Raw genomic sequence first — 12,409 nt, forward strand, 5'->3', positions numbered from 1 at the left:
TCCAAAGTAAGAGCTCAGTAAATACGATTGGATGACTGAGGGATAATCAGGTTGGACACAGTCCCTGTCCCGCATGGGGCTCACGGTCTTAATCCTCATTTTACAGACAAGGAAACAGGCCCAGAGAAGTGAAGTGGCTCACCCAAGTTCTCACAGCAGACAAGTAGAGGAGCCAAGATTAGAACTCAGGTCTTCCGATTCCCAGACCCGTGCTCCTTCCGCCAGGCCGTACTGCTTTTGTTTTATTTTATTTAACTGCTGTTATTTAACTTGATCCCACCAGGGTCCTCTTAGTTTGAAAAAAATGAATTCATGACAAACTTTTCTAGTAACTTCCCATTTCAAGTCAGGAGGGGGCAAAGAGAGGGGAATACTACATACTGCAAGTCTAGAAACAGCATGGCGTAGTGGATAGAGCACGGGCCTGGGAGTCAGAAGGTCATGGGTTCTAATTCCAGCTCTGCCACTTGTCTGCTAACGTAACCTCCCGTAAATCTCTTCACTGGGCCTCATTTACCTCATCTGTAAAATGGGGATCGAGACTGTGAACCCCACCTGGGACAGGGTTCGTGTCCAACCCGATTTGCTCGTATCCACCCCGGTGCTTAACGAAGGCCGTATCTATTATTATTATAAAAATCAGCATGGAAAATTATTTTGATTTCCAATGTCACCTCTAGCCTATCATGCCTCCGTCTAACTCCTCAGCTGCAGAATGAGGATAATAGCTGCTGTTCCCCTGACTACTTAATAAAGATACGGCGAAGGAGAATGAAGTAACGTCTGTGGAACGGCAGCGTCGACGTGAAGAGAAAAAGTCCATTGTAAATTCCCCATCCCTGCCTGTGTGACTCATCCATCCTAACAGGAAGCCGAGGCGGGAGGTGGGGTCTGACGCCTGATCGGGGCTGATGGAGATCTGGAAAGGGAAAGGGGAGGCAGGTTAGGCATCTCCTTCCCACGCCCCCCAGGGCTAAAATGACTACTGAAAGCACAAGACGCAGAAAGAAGAAGGTGCCGTCTTCGGGGTGAGTGGGTGGCTTCTAGCTGCATTCCTTCGACTGGTGGGGGCCTTCTTGAAATGCACGGCATTATCGTTGCCAAACCTCTTTCACTTTTTAAACTCTCACGATATCAGGCCATTTGCTAACCTCATATCTGGGAAACCACTGATGTTGAAAAGCAGAATTGCCTAGTGGCTAGAGCCCGGGCCTGGGAGCCAGAGGGACCTGGGTTCTAATCTCGGCTCTGCCACCTGTCTGCTGTGTGACTTTAGGCGAGTCACTTTGAGAAGCAGCGTGGCTCCGTGGAGAGAGCCCGGGCTTGGGAGTCAGAGGTCATGGGTTCGTATCCCAGCTCTGCCACTTATCAACTGTGTGACTGCGGGCAAGTCACTTCACTTCTCTGTGCCTCAGTTACCTCATCTGTAAAATGGGGATTAACTCTGAGCCTCACGTGGGACAACCTGATTACCCTGTATCTCCCCCAGCGCTTAGAACAGTGTTCTGCACATAGTAGCGCTTAACAAATACCAACATGAATTAACTGCACTTCTCTGGGCCTCAGTTATCTCATCTGTAAAATGAGGATTAAGACTCTGTGTCCAACTTGAATGGCTTGTATCCATCTCGGTGCCTGGTGCCTACGGCGTCTGATGTGTAGTAAGCTCTTAACAAATACCATAAAAAACGGTTTGTGAGGGCATAACATTCAGCTGCAAATATCCTCTTCAGCCTGCAAAATTGGCCCCAGCCATTTTGACCGAAATCACTAGCTCCTGCTCCCTGTGTCACTGAGATAAGAAATCTCAAGCATTTGCCTGTGACCAGTGTTATCAAGAGTTTCCTACACAAGAAGTCCCTGAAACGTTTCCTAGGAAAAATAGGAGAGTAGTCAACTGAAATAATAATAGTACGGGAATAATGCAGAGGCAGGGCTTATACGTTTTCTCTTAGATGCACTGATGAGGTTATCCCGTAAGCTCACCCTGCTTGCCCTTGTTCTCTGGGCACGCTCTTCTTTTCCGAGCTGATTTAGAACCTCAGATCGAACAGCTCTATAACCAGGACAAAGCCCTGTGAGTAGCTCTACCACAGACATCTGTTTCTCCCAGTGCTGAACAGGAGGCGTGGCTCGAGCTTCTGTGTTCTGGGATGAGTGAACCCAAGGCATAATAATAGTATAGCAATATAATAATATATTAACAATAAAGTAGTGGGGTTTATTAAGTGTTTATATGTGACAAACACTGTTCTAAGCATATGATAATCAGGTTGGACACAGTCCCCATCTCACATGGAGCTCACAGTTTAAGTAGGAGGGAGAACAATCAGTGAATCAATCAATCAAGCAATCGTATTTAGTGAGAGCTTACTATGTGCAGAGCACTGTACCAAGTGCTTGGGAGAGTAATAATAATAATAATGTTGGTATTTGTTAAGCGCTTACTATGTGGCGAGCACTGTTCTAAGCGCTGGGGTAGACACAGGGGAATCAGGATGTCCCACGTGGGGCTCACGGTCTTCATCCCCATTTTACAGATGAGGGAACTGAGGCCCAGAGAAGTGAAGTGACTTGCCCACAGTCACACAGCTGACAAGTGGCAGAGCCGGGATTCGAACTCATGAGCCCTGACTCCAAAGCCCGCGCTCTTTCCACTGAGCCAACACAACAATATAACTGACACAGTCCCTGCCCACAACGAGTTTAAAGTCTAGAGGATGAGCTCACGGTCTAGAGAACACGCATTTAGTCCCCATTTTACAGAAACAGAGCAGTTAAACGACTTGCCCAAGGTCACACAAACGGCAAATAGTTGAGCTGGAATAGAACTCAGGTCCTTCACCTCTCAGGCTTGTCCTCTTTCCACTAGAACAAGCTACTTCCCTAACCTCTCAAACTAAGAGGAAAAGTGAGGAAGATAAGGACCTTTAAAACTACAAGTGGTCTACTTTCACTTAAAGTCAAATAAAGCTCTTAACCCTGCGAAGCTTGTTAAATAGGTGAGGCTTGTTAAATGGACATCTAAGCCCTTTGCCGATTTGCTTTCATTTCACCCCTGGCTCGTGTGGATCCACGGGAAGAGAAGGACTGGCAACTCCAAGATGGTTAACCAGGTTGCTTTTGCTTTGTTACGTTGCTTTAATGTAGGGGGGACAAAGTGTTCCTAGCAAAATCCACAATATATCGTACCCCGACATTTCTGAGAAGTCCACATTGCAGAAGAAAATATTGATGGCGAGCATCTCCGTTGAAGGCTTGAAAATCGACACATTCGGGCTTCATGGGCACCTACATCATGAAAAATGCCTTTTTGCCCCCTCAGAGAGAACTCTGGCTCAGCCCGCCTGCTCCTCAGACTTCTCAACCCGAGTAGCTTGGATGACATGGCCTGGGGTGAGGAGGTGAGTAGATAGGGGCGGGAGTGGAAAAGAAGGAGTAGGGAGATCGGCGAAGTCGGAGTAGTTCTGGAAGTTACGTTTCCGGAGAAGCAGTGTGGCCTAATGGATAGGACACGGGCCTGGGAGTCAGAAGGGTCTGGGTTCTGATCCTGGCTCTGCCATTTGTCTGCTGTGTGACACTGGGCAAGTCATTTCACTTCTCTGGGCCTCAGTTCCCTCATCTGTAAAATGGGGATTAAGATTGTGAGCCCCACGGGGAACAGGGGTTGCGTCCAATCTAATCGTCTCGTATCTACCCCAGCACTTAGAACAGTGCCTGGCACATAGTAAGCACTTAGCAGATACCACAATTATTATTAGAAGGACCTGGGTTCTATTCCCGGCTCCACCACTTGTGTTCTGCGTGACCTTGGGCAAGTCACTTCACTTCCCTGTGCCTCGGTTATTTCATCTGTAAAATGGGAATTAAGACTGTGAGTCCAAGTGGATTAGCTTGTACCTACAATAGCGCTTAGTATAGTTCCTGGCACCTAGTAAGCACTGAACAAATACCATTAAAAAAAAGTTGAACGGGGACAAGCTAGGGAGCCCATTAAAGGGAACATAATAATACTAATATCAATAATAATAATAATAACTGTGGAATTTGTTAAGCACTTACTAGGTGCCAGGCACTGTTCTAAGTGCTGGGGTAGAAATAAGATAATGGGTTGGACAGAGTGCCTGTCTCATATGGGGCTCACGGTCTTAATTCCTATTTTACAGATAAGGAAACTGAGAAGTTAGTGAATTACCCACATGTCGCAGAGCAGATATGTGTAAGAGCCGGGATTAGAACCCAGGTCCTTCTGAATCCCAGTCCCGGGCTCTCTTCACTAGACCACACTGCTTCTATAAAGCACAAGCAATGTTGTTATTAGCCCAGACCAATGGCCCGGTCCTATATTTTGTCCCTGACAGAGGTGATGGACTAGTCGGTGGAACCACGGGTTGGTTGCCCTTCTTACCGTTCATTCAAAATCCTCAGTTTTACCTCTGGCATCCTATCCCGAATGACTCATCCATGGAATGTAGCCAACCCTTTCTGAAGCCTACTGATATTTTTGGCTGGCATACCTTCCTGTGCTTATATATTTTATAAGCTTCCCACCTGCTGCGTAGGGAAGTGTTTGCTTTGTTTGTTTGAACTCTCATTTCCCATCCTAGTATTGGGGGATCTGATGAACTACAAATGGTCTACACCCTTCCTGATCTTGTACCCCTCAAGAATAATTATAATAATGGTGGTATTTATTAAGCGCTTACTATGTGCCAAGCAACGTTCTAAGCACTGGGATAGATACAAGGCTATCAGGTTGTCTCACGTGGGGCTCACGGTCTTAATCCCCATTTTGCAGATGAGGTAACTGAGGCCCGGAGCAGTGAAGTGACTTGCCCACAGTCACCCAGCTGACAAGTGGCAGAGCCGGGATTCGAAACCCATGACCTCTGACTCCCAAGCCCGTGCTCTTTCTACTGAGCCACACTGCTTCTCTGTATGTAATGCAAATAATGTAATTATTTACATTAATATCTGCCTTCCCCTCTAGACTGTAAGATCCTTGTGGGCAGGAAATGTGTCTGTTATATTGTACTCTCCCAAGTGCTTAGTACAGTGCTCTGTACATAGAAAGCACTGTAAGCCCGTCAGTGGGCAGGGACTGTCTCTATCTGTTGCCGATCTGTACATTCCAAGCGCTTAGTACAGTGCTCTGCACATAGTAAGCGCTCAATAAATACTATTGAAATTGACAGACTGACTGACGAGCATCCAATGGAGCGGTTAGATATACGAGTGTGGATGAGTAGAGTCAGCGGGGAGTTATCCCACACATCCTTCTCCCTTCCCCAAGATTTCGGTGAACTGATTTTTCCCCATCATTAGGAAATCTGCTCATCCTAATCTTATTTAGAGAAGACAAGTTCCAGCACTGAAGGTAATGAAGAATCGTTTTATTCCATTCTCAACGAAACTGCTATAAATAAAATGTCCAAAGTACACGCATTTTAACTTGAACTTTTGACCTGTACCAATATAACTGAAGCTAAAATTATTTAATTACCTGAATGGTAATCGAATTATTTATTCGGAGATCGATGACGAAGATAGAGTTTGCGGCCGAACGTACGCACCGGACTACGGAATCGATGTTTGCTTGGGTTTGTGTTTTCATTTATCTCATTGCTGGGGTGCATCAGTTGAGGTTCAAACATAACTGGTAACAACATCTAGTGTATTTTTTTAAAAAATCATAAAACTTAGAACTATTAAATACTTTGGAACACTAAGGGTGACCAATAATGAAACATTTTGCTCCATCTGTATTAATTATTCTTTTATGGGCTAATTCTATTATATAGGGCTTAGAACCCATCCATTGCCATAGCTTAACTGCATTCATTGCACTATAGATTTTAAAAAATTCTCATGCTACTCGGGTAAACAAAAATTTAAAATTCAATTGTATCTGACCAGAAGCACCGTCTTGCTATTGGAATTCAGTGACCTTCTGAATAATACTTTGAGGAAATACTAAAATTTTGGAACTTACTGTGGGCAGGGAACATGCCTGCTAATTCTGTTGTGCTCTCCACAGCGCTAATAATAATGTTGGTATTTGTTAAGCGCTTACTATGTGCCAAGCACTGTTCTAAGCGCTGGGGTAGACACAGGGGAATCAGGTTGTCCCATGTGGGGCTCACAGTCTTAATCCCCATTTTACAGATGAGGTAACTGAGGCACCGAGAAGTTAAGCGACTTGCCCAAAGTCACACAGCTGACGAGTGGCCGAGCCGGGATTCGAACCCATGACCTCTGGCTCCAAAGCCCGTGCACTTTCCCTCTGCACGTAGTAAGTGCTCAATAAATATCTGTAGGAATCTCGGCTCTGCCACGTGTCTGCCGGGTTACTACGTGCCAGGCACTGTACTAAGCACTGGGGCAGGTACAAGATCATCAGGTTGGGCACTTCCCCTGCCCCATATGAGGCTCACGGTCTAAATGGGAGCGAGTACTTAATCTCCATTCTACAGATGGGGGGACTGAGGCACAGCAGAGTGAAGTGACTTGTCCAAGGTCACCCGGCAGGCAACTCACAGAGGTCCTTTGACGCCAGGCCTGTGGAAAAGCCCCGTCGCTTCTTATGTGCTCCATACCTCGCTACAGCTGAAAAGATGTAGGGTTGCTCTCTGCATTCCCCCTCCATTCTGCATCTTTCTTTAGTCCCGCCTTTCCCATCTGTGGTAAACAGTGTGTTCCTCTACTAAATGCTGAGAAGTAACGTGGCCTAGCGGAACAAGCCCTGACCTGGGAGACAGAGGACCTAGGTTCGAATCCCAGTTCCACCACTTGTCTGCCGTGTGAACTCGAGCAAGTCCCCTCGCTTCTCTGTGCCTCGGTTCCCTCATCTGAAAAATGGAGATTCAATTTGTTTTCCCTCCTACGCATACTGTGAGCCCCATGTGGGATAAGGATTATGTCCCACCTGATTACCTATATCTACTCAAGCGCTCAATGTAGTGCTTGGCACCTAGGAGTTTTTGTTTTGTTCTGTTTTGCTTTGTTGTCCGTCTCCCCCATTTAGACTGTGAGCCCGTCATTGGGCAGGGATTTTCTCTATCTGTTGCTGAATTGTACATTCCGAGCGCTTAGTACAGTGCTCCGCACATAGTAAGCGCTCAATAAATACTATTGAATGAATGAAGTCCTTACCTCATCTGTAAAATTGGGGATTAATAATAATAATAATAATAATAATGATTATAATGGTATTTAAGTGCTTACTATGTGCCAAGTACTGTTCTAAGCACTGGGATAGATACAGGTTATGAGGTAGCCCCACGTGGGGCTCATGGTCTTAATCCCCATTTTACAGATGAGGGAACTGAGGCACAGAGAAGCAAAGTGACTTGGCCAAGGTCACACAGCTAAGTGGCGGAGCTCTTATGACCTCTGACTCCCAAGCCAGGGCTCTTTCCACTAAGCCATGCTGCTTCTAAGGCTGTGAGCCCTATGTGGGACAAGAACTGTGTCCAACCTTATTATCTCTGTATTTATCCAATCGCATTTATTAAGCGCTTACTGTGGGCAGAACACTGTACTAGATGCTTATATCTACCCCAGCGCTTAGAATAGTGCTTGACACATAGTAAGCGCTTAGCATATACCATCTTGGTCATCATCATCGTCTTAACAAATACCATTATTATTATTAGAGAAGCAGCGTGGCTTAGTGGAAAGAGCATGGGCTCGGGAGTCAGAGATCGTGGGTTCTAATCCCCTTTCCACAACTTGTCGGCTCTGTGACTTTGGGCAAGTCACTTCTCTGTGCCTCAGTTACCTCATCAGTAAAATGGGGATTAGGTCCATGAGCTTAGGTGGGGCAACCTGATAACCTTGTATCTATCCCTCTGCTTAGAACAGTGCTTGGCGCATAGTAAGCACTTAATAAATACCATTATGATTATTATTATTACTAATCCCCAGTTTTACAGATTGGGACAACCTGATTACCAGGGGGCCACCTGATCACCACGTACCTACCCCAGCACTTAGAGTGGTGTCTGGCACATAGTAAGCATTTAACAAATACCATCAACATTATTATTATTATTATTAACATGAATAATAATAATAGTCTGCTCGGATGCCTCAGTTGCAGCTGAATGATGATGTTGCCTCTTCAAAAACTGATCAAGCCGTATCCAGGAACATCTACTGGAAGGGAATTTTTGTTTTAGGGATATTTCTGCCGTTGGTCCAATCATTACCCTAACTGTACCCCAAAGTCTCACCCACTATGAGGAATGATACCCTGAGTCCAAGCGCATGGTAGATTTCTCACATAAGAAAATCACAACAGGGGACCCGTGGGAAAAAGTGAAGTTTTGCAGATTTGAGGTTCAACAGCTCAGCTTTTTTAATCTACCCAGACCATGCATCTGTATAAAGATTTAGATTCAACCATATTAAAATTTACGACCAGGAATAGTCAATTAAAATCCTTCGGGCTTTTATTCCGTCATGCGTCTTTCCCTGAACTTTCGCTACTTAGCTTATTTTTACAAAGCTCTAGATGGAAATGGTTCTGGTTAACAGTCCTATCCTGTTCCCCGTAGAGTTTCTGCATTCGCTCCCAGGAATTTTTATGTGGTGAAAATGGATTCGTGAAAGTGAAACCCTGTGGCTGACTCTAGGTGGAAAGATAGTTTCTTCTGATTATACACATTATGAACTTTGTAGGTTTTCAGAAAGCTTCAGCCTCAAACGCTTTTCATCAGTGCTTAGTACGGTGCCGGGCAGCGCTCAGTACGGTGCGGTGCTGGGTTGAGTACAGTGCCGGAGAAGTAGCACGGCGTAGATAGAGCATGGGTCCGGGAGTCAGAAGGTCATGTGTTCTAATCCCAGCTCCACCATTTGTCTGCTGTGTGATTTTTGAGCCAGGCACTTCACTTTTCTGGGCCTCAGTTACCTCATCGTAAAACAGGGATCGAGACTGGGAGCCCCAAATGGGACAGGGACTGTGTCCAACTCGATTTGCTTGTTTCCATCCCAGTGCTTAGCCCAGTGCCTGGCACAGAGTAAGTGCTTAACCAATACTACCATTATTATTATAGTGAATGCTTAATAAATGCCACAAGCATAGGTCTTGGGAGAGTACAATATAACAGAGCTAGTAGACACGTCCCCTTTTCTTTTTGTGGTATTTGTTAAGTGAAGCACCGTGGCCTACTGGTCAGAGCACGGGCCTGGGAGTCAGAAGCACCAGGGTTCTAATCCCTGCTCTACCACTTGTCTGCTGTGTGACCTTGGGCAAGTCACTTCACTTTTCTGTGCCCCAGTTCCCTCATCTCTAAAATGGAGATTAAGACTGTGAGCCCCATGCAGGGCAATGGCTGTGTCCAAACCGATTTGCTTGTATCCCTCCCGGAACTCTCTACAGTGCCTGGAGCATAGTAGGTGCTTAATAAATACTGTTATTATTATTATGTGCCTGGCACTGTTCTAAGCACTGGAGTAGATACAAAGTAATCGGGTTGGTCACAGTCCATGACCCACATGAGGCCCACAGTCTCAATATTCATATTACAGATGAGGTACCTGAGGCCCAGAGAAGTTAAGGGATATGCCCAAGATCACACAGCAGACACTCCCTGCCCACAAGGAGCTCACAGCTAGAGGATTCAGTGATATAAGTAATAGCCTCTTTGGGATAAGAAAAGTCACAGTGCATCTTGCATTGGCTTCAAAATGGTAGAAATTCATTAGATCCTGACCTATTTGAAGGAATGGATCATGTCTATTAACTCTATTGTACTTTCCCTAGCCCATAGTACAGTGCTCTGCATGGAATAAGTGCTCAAAGGTCACTGAATCAATCCTCAGTACAGCGCTCGGCATAGAGTGGGTGCCCAATTAACACCACTGATTGATGGAAAAGGTTGCGGTGACATTTCCTCAAAGGGCCAGATCGGCCCATGGTACAGTGGGGAAATCCCAGTGGACCGGTGTCAGTGTGGACCAGTTTGGGCCACATCTGGCTATTAGCTGCTCACAGAAGCACCTTTACTTCCTCTCTCCTCCTCTCCCTCACTGCCATCTTCAACCCCTTACCCTGCAGCTTGTCCTTGCCCTCTGCCTTTATTCATTCACTCATTCATATGATCGAATTTATTGAGCGCTTACCGTATGCAGGGAACTGTACTAAGTGCTTGGGAGAGGACAATGTAACAATAAACAGACACATTCCCCGCTCACAACGAGCTTACACTCTAGAGGGGGTTACAGACTCTGAGTAAATAAATAAGAGATATATAAATAAGCGCCGTGGGGCCGGGAGGGGTGGTGAATAAAGGGAACAAATCAGGGCGACGCAGAGGAGAATGGGAGAAGAGGAGAGAAGGGCTTAGTCAGGGAAGGCCTCTTGGAGGAGATGTGCCTTGAGTAAGGCTTTGAGGGTGGGGAGAGTTATCATCTGCTGGATGTGAAGTGGGAAGCGTTCTAGGCCAGAGGGAAGACGTGGGTGAGGGGTCGGCGGTGAGACAGATGAGATCGAAGTACAGTGAGAAGGCTAGCGTTAGAGGAGGGAAGTGTGCGGGGCTGGGGGGAGTAGCAAGATGAGGAGAAGGGGGCAAGGTGATTGAGGGCTTTAAAGCCAACCGTGAGGAGTTTTAGTTGGAACCGCACAAGTCTCCCCCATTTTAAAAGGCCTCTCTTTTAAAAGGAAAGTCCCCCATTCCTATCCCAAATCCTAGAATGGCCCTGGAATTTCCTCTCCACCCACTCCCTTCTGGACCCTCTGCACTCTGGCTTTTACCCCTTCACCCCACAGACAATATTCTCTCCAAGGTTCCCGATAGCTCCCCCGTAGCCAAACCCAAAGGGCTCTCTCGGTTGTTTTTCACACCGTGGACCACTCTCTCTCCTCCTCGAAACACTATCAGGGACCCGGTTTTGCCGAGCCGTGGCAGAAGAAACCTTTCGCTCACGCTCACCACAGACCTAGCCGTGGAAACGGTGAGAAAAGACAGAAAGTTTTCCTTCATGCGGGGTTTCGTCAGAACAGAAGCCCCAGGGCTTTTTTTATGGTATTCGTTAAGTGCTTACTATGTGCCAGGCACTGTACTAAGCACTGGGGTAGATACAAGTTAATCAGGTTGGATACATTCCGGGTCCCACATGGGGCTCACAGCCTTAATCCCCATTTTACAGAAGATGTAAATGAGACACAGAGAAGTTAAGTGATTTGCCCGAGGTCATACAGCAGATACATGGTGGAGCTGGCACTAGAACCCAGTTCCTAATGACACCTAGCCCACTCTATCCACTAGACCACACAGCTTCCAAAGACAAATCTGTGAGAAATGAAGAGAGTTGAATTTATCAGTTTCATTCCTTCTGTCCCAATTAATATCAATCTATTAGGCTCCTAATAACAAGTTATATATTAATAATTTGAAAATTTTTCAGTTCAGTCCACGATCGAACGTATGAATACGAAGGGGCTCGTTCTCACGAGCGAGTCTGTCCTATCTAACTTAAAAATTTCTCCCCAAAGAAAAGGCAGCCCTTAATAAACAAAGGCACCAGACCTTCAGGCTCTAGGGCTCTCAGATTCCTGAGGCCTGATCCGTGTTGCTTAAATGAGGCGGCCTCTTTCACACTGATTTTTAACTGTTTCCTGCAGGCAAACATCTGGAGAAACCAGCCTGCGGGCTCCCCTGTCAGCAGAATTCCATCGGTTCCTGATTAGCAACCCACAGAAACAGAGAGGGCAGAGCTGACGTTAAAGATACGCCGAAGCCCAGGCTCCAGTGCCGCGATTTAAGCAAGAGGCCGTTGGAAGATAATAACTACCGACAGACCAGCCTACTGTGTGGCAATCAGAAGAGGCTTCAGAAGAGCGGAAGACCAAGAGCTGGATTAGAATCATATCGGCCGCAAGTCGACGTGCCGCAGTGTGGAATGGGTTTTTGGGCACACTTTGGCCTTTCCCAGTATACTCACACACGGATAGGATCTCACCATGGGTAGCATTGTATTAAATACAAAGGACAGCTCCTTTCAGGGAATAATTTTCATGAATAATTAAATCTCAGATTGTAATCAAATTGGGCTTTAATTTTCTAAGTGAGGCCTGTTTTCCCTTTGTTGTTTGCCAGAGGAGAGTGGGAAAAGGCTTTTAGCCATCTAGATCCTGTTAATGGAGCCAGGAGTTTTGCCCGAGGCCAGGGTCCTCAGATTCTTCCCCGTTACCCTCTGACCCTGCTTGTATGCAAGGAATGGCTTTTCCCGAGGAACTGCTGCGGTATTTGGGGTTACAAGAACTCCACCATCAACCTTCAGGCTGGAGGGGTCCTGTAGTAAGGAAGACCCATCGCCCGTAACCTCTTTATGGGAAAGGATTCATTCATTCATTCAATAGTATTTATTGAGAGCTTACTATGTGCAGAGAACTGTACTAAGTGCT

At 46.2% G+C, this 12,409-nt stretch overlaps 1 long non-coding RNA gene across 2 annotated transcripts; it reads left to right on the top strand.

Moving 5' to 3' along the window:
• The first annotated feature begins 869 nt into the window (after positions 1-869).
• On the top strand, positions 870-12,050 carry LOC103167647. Of its 2 annotated transcripts, XR_003758805.2 has the most exons (3): positions 870-1,028; positions 3,151-3,404; positions 11,627-12,050. It is a non-coding gene; the product is annotated as an uncharacterized LOC103167647 (long non-coding RNA). The 2 variants fall into 2 exon arrangements; XR_005659994.1 differs by lacking the exon at positions 3,151-3,404.
• The last annotated feature ends 359 nt before the right edge of the window (positions 12,051-12,409 follow it).

This window comes from Ornithorhynchus anatinus, chromosome 4, assembly GCF_004115215.2.
Source record: "Ornithorhynchus anatinus isolate Pmale09 chromosome 4, mOrnAna1.pri.v4, whole genome shotgun sequence".
Taxonomy (NCBI): Eukaryota; Metazoa; Chordata; class Mammalia; order Monotremata; family Ornithorhynchidae; genus Ornithorhynchus; species Ornithorhynchus anatinus.